Source organism: Bos indicus x Bos taurus, chromosome 20, assembly GCF_003369695.1.
Source record: "Bos indicus x Bos taurus breed Angus x Brahman F1 hybrid chromosome 20, Bos_hybrid_MaternalHap_v2.0, whole genome shotgun sequence".
NCBI lineage: Eukaryota > Metazoa > Chordata > Mammalia > Artiodactyla > Bovidae > Bos > Bos indicus x Bos taurus.
This window is the reverse complement of record NC_040095.1, coordinates 32,533,185-32,549,603: the sequence shown is the minus strand read 5'-3', so window position 1 is coordinate 32,549,603 and position 16,419 is coordinate 32,533,185. Positions and strand designations below refer to the sequence as shown.

General features: G+C 38.4%; 1 protein-coding gene across 1 annotated transcript in view; it reads right to left on the bottom strand.

Moving 5' to 3' along the window:
• The window catches only part of OXCT1 (3-oxoacid CoA-transferase 1), a 159,273-nt gene that overhangs the window by 80,663 nt on the left and 62,191 nt on the right, over positions 1-16,419 (bottom strand). The window lies entirely within an intron of this gene.

Here is a 16,419-nt window from a genome sequence, read left to right as displayed (position 1 = left end):
TCATTTTTAAAAAGGACAATAGAAAAATTCTTATATCAACATTAAAAAAAAAAACCCTCAGAGTAAAAAGGATTAAGAAAAACTAAGATCAACATTGTTGAGATCAAAAAATTATCTTTCTGGTGCCAAGAAAAAATATTATCTTGAAGACTGAGAGTACTCAGTTTAATAGATGTCATACCCAAAGCAAAGAACTATCTGCAAAGGAAATGACTTGTACAAAGGGAGTTGTATTATACTTGTCTCCTAAACTAGTAATTGAACTCTTCAGAAGTTTTCGAGGTTAAGCACCCCTCGTTATGCTATTCTACCATGTATGCCCAAATCATACTCCTTCCACAATGAAAGACTAATGGGGGTTAACAAGAGTCGATTTCATTATTATGCACTGCTCTCAAATAGCTGAAAAAAAAAACAGGACATGGTACATAAAAACCATCTTCTCTGATCGAACAAAAACTCCAAGGAAGAGTCAGTAAACATGTGGGAATCCAAAAATGAAACAGTGAGTAGAGATGTATATCTAATATTCATCTGAGAATGAATCAGGGGGAGGAAGGGGGCTCCCCATTACTGTGCTCTGTATCTTTTCCTCCAAAGTTCTCTATACTCTGATATATCAAGAACATGGCCCTCACTTTTTACATATCCAACAGGTTATTAGGCCTCCTGCATATTGATTCTTTTTTAATCTACTGCAACCAAGGTAGGGATCAGGTAAACAGGAGGTGGATATAGGAAATGCAGAGCAACTAAGTATTACTTCCACCTCTTCAACAAGCCAGGAATTTCAGCCATTAGAGTTCATTCACATTTTACACTTATTCAACTCAAGCCTTCAAAGAAATTCTTGACTTTAAAAAATTTATTCTGAGGATATTATTCTAAGGATATATTTGAAGCCATTTATTGAGGATATGTGTGAAGATTTACTATTCATGAAAATGCTGGCCATAGAATTTGTTAAAATAACATTGAGTTGGGGCTTCCCTGGTGATCTACTGGTCAAGAATCTGCTTGCCAAGGCAAAGGACACAGGTTGAATTCCTGGTCCAGGAAGACCCCACATGCCATGGATCAACTAAGCCTGTGAGCCACAACTATTGAACCAGTGCTCTGAGCCACAACTGCTGAAGCCCGCAAACCTAGAGCCCATACTCCACAAGAGAAGCCACCACAATGAGAAGCCCCTGCGTGGTAATTAGAGTACAGCCCTCCTCATGTCGCAACTAGAGAAAGCCTGAGCACAGCAATGAAGACTCAGGGCAGCCAAAAACACATACAAAAAAATTTTTTTAAACTGAGTTGGGAACAACCTAAAGGATCAACAATAGAATAACACTAAAATATACATGGTATGGGGTTCAGTCTCTGGGTTGGAAAGATCCCCTGGAGAAGGGAATGGAAAACCATTCTAGTATTCTCGCCTGGAGAATTCCACGGACAGAGGAGCCTGGTGGGCTATAGTCCATGGGATCACAGAGTTGGACATGACTGAGAGACTAATATATTGGCTCAAACGATTATTTATACGTCTGCAAAAACTAAGAGGAAAAACCAAAGGAAACTAGTACTGAAATGCTAATTTTTATCCCTAGGTGACAGTACAAGTTATTTCTGTTTAAGTTTATGTTTATAATCAAGAGGTGAAAAACATGCAAGTTTTTTTTTTTTTTTAAGTTGCAATAGACATCAAGTAGATGGTTTCCAAAACTAGGAAATACATAAGTGGAGGATGTGATAAATTGCTTAGTTAGCTATGTATCAAAAGGACATGTTAAAAAGAAAATAGAGCCCTAAAAACTGTGGTTTCTAAACTCTAAAAACATTTACAACATTATGAAATGTAAACTTTTTGTTTATATTTTTTAAGAAAATGCAAATTAATCTCACTGTCTAACATTGTTCCAGTAGATCACGCCCTCTCAGCTCTGGCCTGAATTACTGCATCAGCTTCCTCACTGGTTTCCCTGCAATGACCCTTCAGCAGGAGCAAGAAACACACGGGGAAAGAAAAGGAGTCATACTTCTCACTTAGCCGAAAATGTTGATGGTAACCAATCTCTACTTTCTTCTGAGTTCCATCAGAGAAAGTTCCGACAAAAAAACACCAAATCAAGACCAATTTTCTTTACCAAGGGCAACTATATCATGACTTTCACAACAAACGAAGTGAAAGAATGTGTCCCAGTAAAACAACTCCAATGAAAAGCAAGAATGTGGTTAAGCGTAATCAGTTCCAGGCTTTGTCATCCTAATAGGAATGATTTTCATCTTGTGGAAAACGCATGGGCAGCATTTGTCAAAACAATACCAACACTCAACAGGATTGAAAATTTCTATACAAAAATCAAAGCTTTCTCAGAGTTGGTTAGCAGAGTTAATCACAGAGGAAGAAAATATTTAAAGTATAAACCCAAAGAAGAAAACATATGTTTTCAGACAATCTGTGAAAAGAGTTTACCAAAAAAAAAAAAAAAACCTGAAGAAGCAGAACTATCTTAATGTTAGCAACTGAAAGGTTCTGTGCTGATTTTGTGTGATCTTGAAAAAGAACAAATGGGGAGAGAGGGAAGGATCTGGTGAGATCAGACAAAAACATAAGAGTCAAAGGAAATCTGAAAAGAAAAAGATGAATAGAAGGAGTTTGTTAAGGAAGAAGTAAAAATAAAAGCTCACAAGAGCACTCACTAAGCATGGCAGAAATGTACTCCTGAAATCAGAAGTGGGTAAGACAAGAGAAGAAAGAACAAAGAAAAAGCCTCAGTGCACAGTGATGGGCATGTTTAAGGGTCCTCAGACAAGATCAAAATGGAGGAGAGGTGGTAGCTAAGAGCAACCCAGGCTTCTTCCTGGCACGATGCATAGTTCTTATGCAGCCATCTGGTACATCCAGAAATCCAAACACTTGAGGCTTCTCTAATTAGTACTTGTCTTCAGTTATTAGCAGGAAAAGAGAGGCCAGTGAATGTTAATTATTATTGATTTGAACTTTGTTTTAAAAGGTTGCTTTCTCTGCCCTAAACCCTTCCCACTTTATAATTCTGCAAAAATTTAAACCTCAGAGAAGGGTAAGAATTCATCCTCGGGTGACAGTGTTTTTGTTTTTTCTTGGCAAACATTATTTATATCTCAGGTAATGTAACAGAGGAACAGCAAAGTAATAACCTCCTTATTTCATATTTTATTTTAGTGACAACCTCAGTCGGTTATGGCCACAAAAGTGTGCACAACCCTGAAGGCTGTTAGTGGAAAAAGCTGCACACCTGCAAACCTCACCATGTGAAATAAAGTGAGGTGGGAGGAAGGGGAGGAATCACATTGCAGATTTTATTCCTGAGTCATCTTAGCCTTCAGAAAGACTTAGGATGAATATTCTTCTCTTATCAGGAAACTTAAAAAGCAAATAACAAGCCACAATGGCTTGTTAAAACCATTAAACATTAAAAAACATTAAACCATAAGAAACATTAAAAAAAAAACCACCAGTACCCAAATTAGCAAAAAAAGAAAAAAGGCCTTGGAAGACTAGAAAAATGGAGAAGGGAAGCAATGAGCAATAACAGAAAAATTTAGAAGATGCAGAGGTATTCTGTATACTACTTTAACCCAGAAAATCAGGGAAGAGAAAGAAGAAATGTCGAGCAAAAGGAGGGTTGGCCTGAAGGGTGTCCTTCCCCACAAATCCAACAGAGAAAAAACATCCAAAGGAACAAGAAGGTGTATAGCTTCTTAAGCTCCATGCTAGGGAATAATTTGACTACTACAAAAATATAGTAGAAAATGGCATGAAAGCTGAAAAGATCTGGAAAAATACATGGGGTCTTAGATGTCTTTATAGAAAGGCACAAAAACTGAAAAGATGAGTGGCTATTAATGAAACTGCAACCTTACAAACAGTTGTAAATGTAACCGCATAGTCACTGAATATCTCACGCCAATGGGAATTCTCCAATGTCTGATGACAATAAGCTCAAAGGCACAAGGTATGTCACGAAAACAGGCACAAGCCTGGGAAGCCACTGACCTAGCGATGATGTGACAAAATGTATTCAAAGTGACTTTAAAAGGAGAAAGAATATCGCACTAATGGACATATAATCAAGAGTGCTCACCAAACTAAAGATGTAGATGGCATATTTTTTAACAGAAATGACAAAACTGGCTCAGAAACAAGACAGTGATATAAAAGGGTGATATCATGGAAAATGTCAATTATTAGAACATCTTTTGTTCATCATATTCTTCTGATAAATTCGATATTGCCTTCTGACAAGTTCTATTTTTCAGAATGAAACAGTGAGAGAAACCATGATTCTGGACTTTTAACCAATAAAGATAAATTCTTTGGTAAAGTAGAAATGATGGAAACCCTGAAAGAAAGTGACAATGTAAAATTGGAATTTGTAATAAGCCAGGAACTGAATCTTAAGATATACACAAAAATGTATCCTGGTTTTTGAAGGGAGGTAGATTTTGAAAAGTTGAGAGGATAAAAACAAAGATCAGGATCAAGCAGTCAGAAACTGTAAATGATAGAAGACTATAAGGGATGGAAGGCGCTCAAAACCCCCATTCTGACAGTATGAAAACGGATCATCCTGACAACGAGAACACGGTATACAAAGAAAGAATATGATAACATGGATAGCAGTGTGTCTTCTCGTAGTTTAAAAAGGCTATCTACAAACAGAAACAGACTCACAGACATAGAGAATGGACTTGTGGTTGCCAAGGGGAGAAAGAAGGGTGGGGCATGGACTGGGAATTCGGGGTTAGTAGAGGCAAACTATTACATTTAGATGCAAACTATTACAGCAAGGTCCTGCTGTAGAGCACAAGCAACTATATCCAATCTGGGATAAAGCATAATGGAAAAGAATATAAAGAAGAATGAACATATGTGTACAACTGAGTCACTTGCTGTCCAGCAGAAATTAGCACAACGTTGTAAAGCAACTACACTTCAATTAAAAAAAAAAAAAAGCTCATACAAAAGAGAGACACGCATGACCTAAGACAAAATGAGGTCACATGAAACTGTAACAGGTAGGTCAAAAAGTACAAATTGTAATGAGGTGCTGCTGCTGCTGCTAAGTCGCTTCAGTCGTATCCGACTGTGTGCGACCCCATAGACGGCAGCTCACCAGGCTCCCCCGTCCCTGGGATTCTCCAGGCAAGAACACTGGAGTGGGTTGCCATTTCCTTCTCCAATGCATGAAAGTGAAAAGTGAAAGTGAAGTCACTCAGTCGTGTCCGACCCTCAGCGACCCCATGGATTGCAGCCTTCCAGGCTCCTCCATCCATGGGATTTTTCAGGCAAGAGTTTTGGAGTGGGGTGCCATTGAGTCGTGTCTAAATACTAAAGACAATGGAAGGGTGGTTTCTGGGGTGATTCTGTTGCTGCTGATGGGGAGTTCAGACATGGTAATCACAACCACTGGAGACAGAAGACAGAATAAAGCACAGCAGCTCAATTCCATTTCACTTCTGGCTTCACGATCAGGGAGAAGAAAAGGGAAGAACTAATATGGCTAAGAAGGAACTGAATTCCAAGAAGATACACCTAGATTCTCCAAACTAATTCTAGGCTGTAGACCCACAAAAATTACAAGTCAGGATTCTTAAAAAGCCTGAAAATATGGTCACAGAATTACAGTCAAGTAAAAAATGGCATAGATGTCAGCGTATGGAAAGGCAAATATACTCCTTTTCAAACTGGGGCTCTATTCACAAGAGTGTGCTAATGAATTATTGAGACTTCACTGGTGGTCCAGGGGTTAAGAAGACGCACTTTCATTGCAGGAGGCAAGGGTTCGATTCCTGATCAGGGAACTAAGATCCATGTTGCGTGGTGGGGCAGGGGAAAGATTATTGAACAAACGGTCCACAAGGTCATAAACAGATAGAAGAACATCGTTAGACCCCAGGACAAGTTTTTTCCCACACCAAGCCCTGCCAAGTGAACTTCATTAATTTGCAGATCTAGCTAGTGCATTTTTGAATCGAGAGAAAAGCACACAGTATGATTTCACAAAGCACCTGGCCAACTCCCTCACACTACAGTTTTACAGACATACCGAGAAAATGTGACTTGGTTTCATTCACTTTAAAATCAACAATATGAATTAAGCACCTACTAGATACAACAATGAAGAAAACAGGGAGCCTGCTCTGATGCAGAGACAGAAAGATAACAGAAGAACCACAAAACTACTGGATGGCTTGACAAAGTCTTAGAGGCCTCTGATAGTGTGGTTCTTTGAGGGAAATAAGTACTTGCTTAAGACTCTGATGAAAGCTACAACATCTGTCCACACACAAAAATATTTACTGATCTGTAAAATCCCTCTAAGGATTACGAAGGATTTGTCCATAAACATCTACCCATTTCTCCCCCCAAGCCTCAGTGAGACCCCACATTAAAAAAGGACCCCTATTCTAGTGCTTTCGTTTCAGGGAAGAATAAAATCTGACTAAATGTTGCATCTGTTTGCTTTTAACCTTTCCTTCTCATTGCTTGTCTGCCTCTCTGCCTGAATGTTAAACCAAAGTGCTATTATCCAGGACCCAGTCTACCCTTGGATGGCTACAGGAAGGAAAAAATTAACCCGTCCCCTCCCCAAGTCTGGTCATTCCAGGAGACACTGCAAGATTAATGGCCATATTATTTTACTTCCTTACTCCCTTCCCTAAGACTCTGATAAGATTGTTTTGGGGAGACACTAGTCAGCCAGCTTTCTGAATACAGTCATATTCCTTGCCTCAACAACTCTTCTCTGATTTATTGGTCTGTTGTGTGATGAGCAGAGCAAGCTTGGACTTGGTAACACTTTGGTGTCTTTGGTCCTATCCTGTTCAATATCTTTATCAAGCCCTTAAATGAAGACAGAGAATACATCCTGAGCTCACTGTGGTTAAAGAGCAAGGGTCTGGGTACAACTGACAATTCTGAACATCTACATTCCCATTTGCATCTTATAAGACAATCTTAAGCTCATGACCTCCAAATATTCAGCAAAAGTTTGAGCAAAAAAAATTATTAAGGAGCCCAACCAGTCTTTTAATGCTCCAAGAATAGTATACTCTTGGAGAAAACCTACACCACAGTTATAAAGAGTTTTTCCTTCCAATTAAAACAGGGTGCCTACCATATGTAAAACAAATAGCCAATGGGAATTTGCATTACGTCTCTGGAAACTCAAACAGGGCTCTGTATCAACCTAGAGGGGTGGGAGGGAAAGGGAAATGGGAGGGAGGTTCAAGAGGGAAGGGACATATGTATGCCTATGGCTGATTCATGTTGATATTGGACAGAAAACAACAAATTCTGTAAAGCAATTATCCTTCAATTAAAAAATAAATTATAAAAAATTAAAAACAACAACAGGGTGCCTAAGATAAAATTCTGTCTGGTTTTAATAGCAAGAATAGTTGTACTTCACTTGATCATTATTTTCCTTTAAATTACATGTACTATGAGGGGGGTGGAAAACTAGAAGTTTGGTATTACCATATACACTATTATATACAAAATAGATAATCAGCAAGGATCTACTGCATAGCACAGAGGAAAACAACAGAATGGGAAAGACTAGAGATCTATTCAAGAAAATTAGAGATACCCAGGGAACATTTCATGCAAAAATGGGCCCAATAAAGGACAGTAACAATAAGGACCTAACAGAAGCAGAAGAGATTAAGAAGAGGTGGCAAGAATACAAAGAACTATACAAAAAAGATCTTAATGACACGGATAACCACAGTGGAGTGATCACTCACCTATAGCCAGACATCCTGGAGTGTGAAGTCAAGTGGACCTTAGGAAGCATTACTCTGAACAAAGCTAGTGGAGGTGATGGAGTTCCAGCTGAACTATTTCAAATCCTAAAAGATGATGCTGTTAGAGTTCTGTACCCAATATGCCAGCAAATTTGGAAAACTCAGCAGTGGCCACGGGACTGGAAAAGGTGAGTTTTCATTCCAATCCCAAAGAAGGGCAATGCCAAAGAATGTTCAAACTACTGCACAATTGCATGTGTGCAGTAATTTTCACATCATTTCAGATGATGTTCAAAATCCTTCAGCTAGGCTTCAACAGTACATGAACTGAGAATTTTCAGATGTACAAGTTGCATTTAGAAAAGGCAGAGGAACCAGAGATCAAACTGCCAACATCCACTAGATCACAGAGAAAGCAAGGAAATTTCAGGAAAACATATACTTCTGCCTCATTGAATATGCTAAAACCTTTGACAGTGTAGATCACAACAAACTGTGTTAAATTCTTAAAGAGACAGGAATACCAGACCACCTTACCTGCCTCCCGAGAAACCTATATGCAGGTTAAGAAGCAACAGTTAGAACCGGACACGGAACAACGTGTTACAGACATGGTTCCAAATTGGGAAAGGAGTACGTCAAGGCTGTATATTGTCACCCTGCTTATTTAACTTCTATGTCTTTGTGACCCTATGGGCTGAGCCCGCCAGACTCCTCTGTCCATGGGATTCTCCAGGCCAGAATACAGAAGTGGGTTGCCGTGCCCTACTCCATGGCATCTCTCAGACCCAGGGATCGAACCCCTGTCCCTTATGTCTCCTGCATTGGCAGGAGGGTTTTTTACCACTAGCACCACCTGGGAAACCCTCTATGTAGAGTATATCATGTGAAATGCAAGGCTAGATGAATCACAAACTGGAATTAAGCTTGCTGGGGAAATATCAATAACCTCAGACATGCGGATGACACCACCCTAAAAGCAGAAAGTGAAGAGAAACTAAAGAGCCTCTTGATGAAGGTCAAAGATGAGAGTGAAAAAGCTGGCTTAAAACTCAACATTCGAATGAAGATCATGGCATCCGGTCCCATCGCTTCATGGCAAATAGATGGAAAAACAATGGAAACAGTGACAGACTTTATTTTCTGGGGCTCCAAAGTCACTGCGGACAGTGACTGCAGCCAGGAAATTAAAAGACACTTGCTCCTTGAAAGAAAAGCAATAACAAGCCTAGAAGGCATATTAAAAAGAAGAGACATCACTTTGCTGAGAAAGGTCCCAGATAGTCAAAACTACAGTTTTTCCAGTAGTCATGTATGGATGTGAGATTTGGACCATAAAGAAGGCTGAGCACCAAAGATTTGATGCTTCTGAATTGTGGTGTTGGAGAAGATTCTTGAGAGTCCCTTGGACGGCAAGAAGATCAAAGCAGTCAATCCTAAAGGAAATCAGTCCTAAATATTCACTGGAAGGACTGATGCTGAAGCTCTAATACTTACTTTTGCCACCTGCTGTGAAGAGCCAAGTCACTCGGAAAGACCTTGACCTGATTCTGGGAAAGACTGAGGGCATGAGGAGAATGGGTAGACAGAGGATGAGTTGGTTGGATGGCATCACCAACTCAATAGACATGAATCTGAACAAACTCTGGGAGATAGTGAAAGACAGGGAAGCCCCGCATGCTGCAGTCCATGGGGTCACAAAGAGTCAGACACGACTGAGCGACTAAACAACAACAACAGGGAACTGAATGTTCTGTAATAACTTATGTGGGAAAATAAATCTGAAAAAGAATGTATGTATGTATAATTGAATCACTTTGCTGTACACCTCAAACCAAAACAACATTGCAAATCAACTATACTCCAATAGAAAATAAAAAATAAATTAAAAAGATTAGATGTACTTCTAACTATATAAACAAGTCCTATAATTTTTATTTGATATCTTGCACTTGCTATTACAGTATAATTTTTCAGTCTGGTCCTTGCTCCATTTTAAAGCCCTACCATTGGTTTTCTTTCTTTGTAGGGCCCTACTTTTAACTGATGTTAAATTGTGTATTTTCTGTGCCTTATAAGCTACTTTACAATATCTGGAACAAAATGTATAAAAATTAAACAGTATATTTATCAAACTGGAGAATGATACAAGCCAGAAAAAATACTGATACAATGAAGGTACAAAATGGCCTCTACTGGTTAAAAAAATAAAATGAGCCAATTAAATGAATGCAATTAAACAGGGATCAAAGTTAATATTCTAAAATAACACCTAGCCTAGTCATTTTTTCTAGGAAATAAAAGGGCTTAGCTAACTACCAGCAAAAACACTATAATATGACAAAGATACCCAGAGAACAGTGAAAGAATCTTCCTTTCTTCTCTTGTTCAACCTGAGTTTATGATAATCACCTTCAACCTAATGTTCCTCATTACAAAACAAAAACAGTTCTTTGTCCCTACAATGTTTCATTTAGAACCACGGGATGAGGTGGAAATGGGATGAGTTTGAACTCATTAGGAGAAAAACTTCACCTAAAATAATTCAATTTATTAAAACTGTGACTAGTAGCAAAATTAATAGGACATATTGATCAAAAAAAAAAAACAGTAAAAAAATTACTTCATGGACTAATCCAATAGTTTATGTAGAATTGAACTGTTTTTTTTTTAAACAAATTCAAATGCAGCTTATGCTAAGTATTATTTTCATTTCCACTGACTAATACAACATCCAGATAGTCTAGATCATGATGGCATTCTGCCTTCACACTTTCTATTTAACCAAAAAATGCCATCCTTCACTAAGTATGTGATTTAATAACATTCAGTAAGTATTATAAATATCCAATTTTATTTGTCCTATCTTTTTCTAAAAGAAAACATTAGGCTGTAGCAAATCCAAAGAAATAATTAAAATGAGAACATCTACCCAAAGGAATTAAAATACCTCCAACACATTCATTCAAAGCACCAGCCTTATCTATAATAGTAAGAAAAATTACACCATTATCACACACTCCAAGAAAAACAGCGAGACATGATATAATTAATAGAATTAACTAGGAACAATTTTCAATGAAGAGAGTTATGGAGAAACAAGGAGAGAAAAAAAGTTTGTGCTGGGTTTTACAGCCACAGATAAACTGCCTATTAGTGATGTCAGCTAAAACTTTAAAAGGTTACTTTTTAAGACTGTTTCCTTCAGTTGGGGCCTGTTAATCATCCTTGGAGCTTTTTATAATGCAAGAACACAGTATTTAACACAGAAACTTCAAAGGAGAATTGGGCTAAACTCTAACATTTCCAGAACACAGATAATAGCTGCTTAACCCAACAGGGATTGTGACTCGAATTCAGTTTGTGAATGACTCAATTTCTAAATTTAAAATCGTTTAGCATATGCCATTTTGAATATGAGCTTTATTTTTCACTTAAATTTCTATATGTTCTCAATATGCTTTCATTTTTAGGAAGCAGTAAGCAAGGTTGAACCCTGTTTATTTGATTAAGAAAACTAAAATGCTGTTTGCTTTCTCTGATTTAGTATAATAAAAATAGTCATAAAGTGCAAAAATAAACTTCAAAACATCTTCTTTCCTCTCTCTGTAGTTCAATTTCTAAAACTAGACCTTTAAGTCCTAAAAGATATTCAAACATATTCATCACAGTCTCAGCTCTGATTTTAGCATTAAGAGCAAATGACTCCTCCCTTAGGACAACTGGCAGAGACAATCAGTTTTACAACTGGCATCACTTGTTCTGATACTGAGCAGGACCCTGTGGGAATCCTGGGTAGGAAAGTCTTTTGGTGTTACCCATCTCTTGATTACAGGAAATAGGTTTCATTCAGCATCCATGACCTTCCTCCCCACTTCCAATAAACAGGTTCAAAAAGTTGGTAATTAGGAAAGGGAAGGGATGCAGAGACAAGAGAGGAACGAATGGTCAGAGGAACAATAGTGTAGCCTTGGAACAGGCTCCTGGTTCCCCATCAAAGGATAAACGTAACAATATCTTTGAGCTGTTCTGCAGATACTAAAAACCCCACCAGCTGTGAGAAATTAATGGGGTGCTGCCCACAAGCACACAGACCCCAGAATCAGTTGGAACCAGAAGGCTGATGACACTGACTCGAATCGTTAGAAGAATGTCCATGAGATGATCATCCCTCTTTGAAGCATTACTATAAAACTTCTCACTACCCACTCCTGATGGGCACACACAGTTCTAAAGGCATTAGCTCACTGTGGCCCCCTTTGCCTGTCAAAACAATAAACCTATTCTTTTCTACTTCAACCAAAACTCTTGTCTCCAAAACTTAATTTGGTATTGGGTACCAAAGAGGCTGGATTTGGCTTCAGTTTTCAGTTTTCTTCCAACAAATTGAATTTTAACCTCCAGTCATCACTAGGAAAGCAGAGCTAGTCCTAACTCTGAGGTAGTCATTCACAGCATTAACTGAAAACTAAAGTGAATAAAGCTGATCAAGGTCCTGCATCTAAAATGTCATCTGAGCATATACAGCTCATCCCTGAAAATCAACAGCATATTTGAAAAGTTAAGAATAAAAAAAAAGAAAAAAGAAAAGTTAAGAATGACAATTTAAAAAGCACCCTGATATTTTAGGCAGAATTTCCCCCCTACCATTAAAGAAAAATGACTATGGTTGACAGAAAAAAAGTAATTTACTGATGTCAATAGTTTGTAAGAGAAGGACTTTTGTCCATACATAATTTCTCTGATGTCTCCTACCCTTAGAAACTAAGAAGATAGCAGAGTGTGAAACAAAGAATTGGATTTGGAGTCAAAAGATATAGATTCTGGGTTTTAGCGGGAATTCCTTCTTGTACTATGCTCTTATGTGAACCACGTAAGGCCATTTTATCTCTAAAATGTGACAGGTGAACTTTAAGCGATGCCTCGTATTCTTTCCAGCCCTTATGTGTTGTAAGTCTACATCAGTTGCTGGATGTTCTACAACCACTCTTCCTGCATAGCTTAGGCGGTAAAGAATCTGCCTGCTGTGCTGGAGATCTGGGTTCAGTTCCTGAGTCCAGAAGATCCCCTGGAGAAGGAAATGGCAACCCACTCCGGTATTCTTGCCTGGGAAATCCCATGGACGGAGGAGCCTGGCAGGCTACACTCCATAGGGTCACAAGAGTTGGATGTGATTTAGCTCAATCTTTCTTTCTTTCTACGATAAAGACCTCAAAGTACACACATTAACCTACAGCTTTCTCATTATTCTGGGTTATTGAGCACTAGATCAAACCCCTTTTACTGGGTGTACTTTGTTAAATGCAACACATGATCTTAATTCCATGTCACTTAGTACACCTTTAATACTCCTCTGCACTTGTGAATTTGCTATGCCAATTCTCTCCTGCCTTATCACGCTGTTGCATTTAAAAGGCCAGTTTATTTGCCACCAATTTATAATCCTTTGCAAATCTAGTTAACTACCATATGGCTTGTTCTCCTTTAGCTGAGGAATAAAAGCTATCTATTCCAGCCAGCATTAAAAGGCACACCTTGAGATAAAGTGATCCCAGAGAAATCAGAGGAAACTAGTCACTGTAATAAAGAAGGGAATTACAGAACATCTGGTGGCAGGTTATCCAGCCTCTCCAAGCAGGGCCCAATCAAGAACTCAATCATAAAGCCATCAGGAAGAACTACTGAACACAAGGCATTTTTCACTTTCTTAGACTATGGCAGGATAATGTCAAGCAACTAGCATGGGCAGAACATTTCTAAGCCTGCAAAATTATGCTCATATTTTAACCTTCTGGCTCAGTGACTCAAACATCATTTAATGAGTGCCTCTTTTGTGCCAGGCATTGTGTGCATATGCGGAGGATACAGAGATGAATAGGACAAGGTCCCACGAGGTGCTCACAATCTATTGGAAGAGACAGATGAACAGCTAATCACAATGTAACAAGGTAATAAATGCTATAATAGAGAACAAGCTTCACCAAGAAGGCAGAAAATGAGCCACAGAAAGAAGGATGAGGAGGACATTCCAGGCAACGAGAGGCCAGGGCAAACGCCTGGAGTTAGGGAAGGATGTGGCCTATAGAGGAATGTGGAGAGAGGATACTTGTGAAAAAATTTTGGGAACATAGGAACGGAAATGGCAGAAAGATGTGTGAAATTTTTATTTTATGGAATGAGGAACCTAGTTCTGGAAGAGGTCTCAGAAACAGCAATCGCTTACCTGAACAAAAAAGAAATATGATTCCCTTCATACTTCAAAACTCTCACAAGAGTTCACTTAACTAATGCTGCTAGGGCAGTTTCTTTTCATTATGGTGGTCTCTCGCCAGAAAGAAATTTTCAATACCATGGCAATCACAGTCTCTCACTCTTACTAATTTTTGGTTGTTCCCCCGGGTTTTATAGGGGCCTTGTGAAAGGCTACAGGGAAATCTGAATATATTCTAATTTTAGGAGACTGACATATGTTACATGCTCAAACTACAATAATGATACATGAAAAAATGCATTTCTAAAAATTATAACCAGAAACACAAAAGGGGTCAATGAATAATATTTTTCATTTTTCCTCTCACTCATTTCTTACTTAAATCATTTATGTAAGCCATCACTTTAAAATGCCTTTTTTTAGCTATACACTCAAACCAGAACAATTTGGAAAGTAAATCCTTTAAAAAAAAAAAAAAAAGCAGCTAATTTTTCAAGTGAAACAATCTTGCACAAGCCCTAATTAGCACTTCACTATTTGTAGGCCAGATCTATATTTGAGGTGGAAAAAATAACATTTTTTGACAAAGTCTCTGGAAGGAGTGAGGAAAGCCACTATTATTTTAATAGGAGTGACTAAAATCACAAGCTAAATTCTTAACACAAATGTGGAATAAATCAAAAAGTAGGTCAAACATTGTTCATTAAAATAAAGGTGAAAACAAAATTAGTAAATGAAACTTTTGTTCTTTCTTGCAATAAGATAATTCATAACAGTACATCTCCTCAATTTATGTCACTCATACTGTGCCTTATTATTCAATAACTTTTCAGGAGAGAATATCACAGGTAAAAGATTCTAAAACCATTAGATTATGTTAGAAATACCCTCTGGCCCTTTCTTCCCTTCTCTTTTTTCAACAGGATTTATGTCCTCATTTGCAGTGAGATGATTTTGTGGGAAATCACGACTGTAAGTTTTAGAGAGCTGTCTCAAAATGGTGAATCAACGGAGCACTTGACTCACACCTTATTTTAGGAATGAGTTCTGGGGGTATAGCTGCCGCCATGGTTACTTTTTGAGAGCCTTATTCATCTTTACTCCCATAACTGGGTGACTGCCTCGAAGTTCAAATGCCCTTCCTTTGCCTGAGTTCAGCAGATGGGGGATCACTCAGGAAGCTGGGTTCAAATCCAGAAAGCCTAACTCCAGAGCTCATGTGTCAACCACAATCCTGCACGTCCTCTTTCTCCTTTTTTAAAAAAAAACTTATTTTATATTACATATATTATATATATATATAGCCAATTAACAATGTTTTGATAGTTTCAGGTGGACAGCAAAGGGACTCAGCCATACATACACATCTCCAGTTCAGTCAGTTCAGTCGCTCACTCATATCCAACTCTTTGCAACCCCATGGCCTGCAGCACACCAGGCCTCCCTGTCCATCAACAACTCCTGGAGCTTACTCAAATTCATGTCCATCAAGTCGGTGATGTCATCCAACCATCTCATCCTCTGTCATCCCCTTCTCTTCCCACCTTCAATCTTTCCCAGCATCAGGGTCTTTTCAAATGAGTCAGTTCTTCACATCAGGTGGCCAAAGTAACATCAGTCCTTCCAATGAACACCCAGGACTAATCTCCTTTAGGATAGACTAGTTGGATCTCCTGCAGTCCAAGAGACTCTCAAGAATCTTCTCCAACCCCACAGTTCAAAAGCATCAATTCTTTAGTGATCAGCTTTCTTCACAGTCCAACTCTCACATCCACACATGACTACTGGAAAAACCATAGCTTTGACTACATAGACCTTTGTTGGCAAAGTAATGTCTCTGCTTTTTAACATGCTGTCTAGGTTGGTCATAGCTTTTCTTCCAAGGAGCAAGCGTCTTTTAATTTCATGGCTGCAGTCACCATCTTCAGTGATTTTGGAGCCCAAGAAAATAAAGTCTCTCACTGTTTTCATTGTTTCCCCATCTATTTGCCATGAAGTGATGGAATGTATCCATTCTCACCCAAACCCACCTCCCATCCAAGCTGCCACATAACATGGAGCAGAGTTCCATGTGGTATATAGTAGGTCCTTGTTGGTTATTCATTTTAAATATAGCAGTGTGTACATGTTGACCCCAAAGTCCCTAACTATCCCTTCCCCCACATTCTTCCCCTCAAGTCAACATAAGTTTTTTCTCTACATCTGTGAGTCTGTTTCTGTTTCATAAATAAGTTTGTTTGTATCATTTCATTTTAGATTCCACATACAAGGAATGTCATTTGATATCCCTTATATAACTCCCTCTTACACAACTCATTACCTAAGAACTCCTGGGAATGAAATACTAGACATGCCCATTCAAATAATTATCATACTTACAGCAACACATAAAACCACACATACACACAAATACAAAAAAAAAAAAC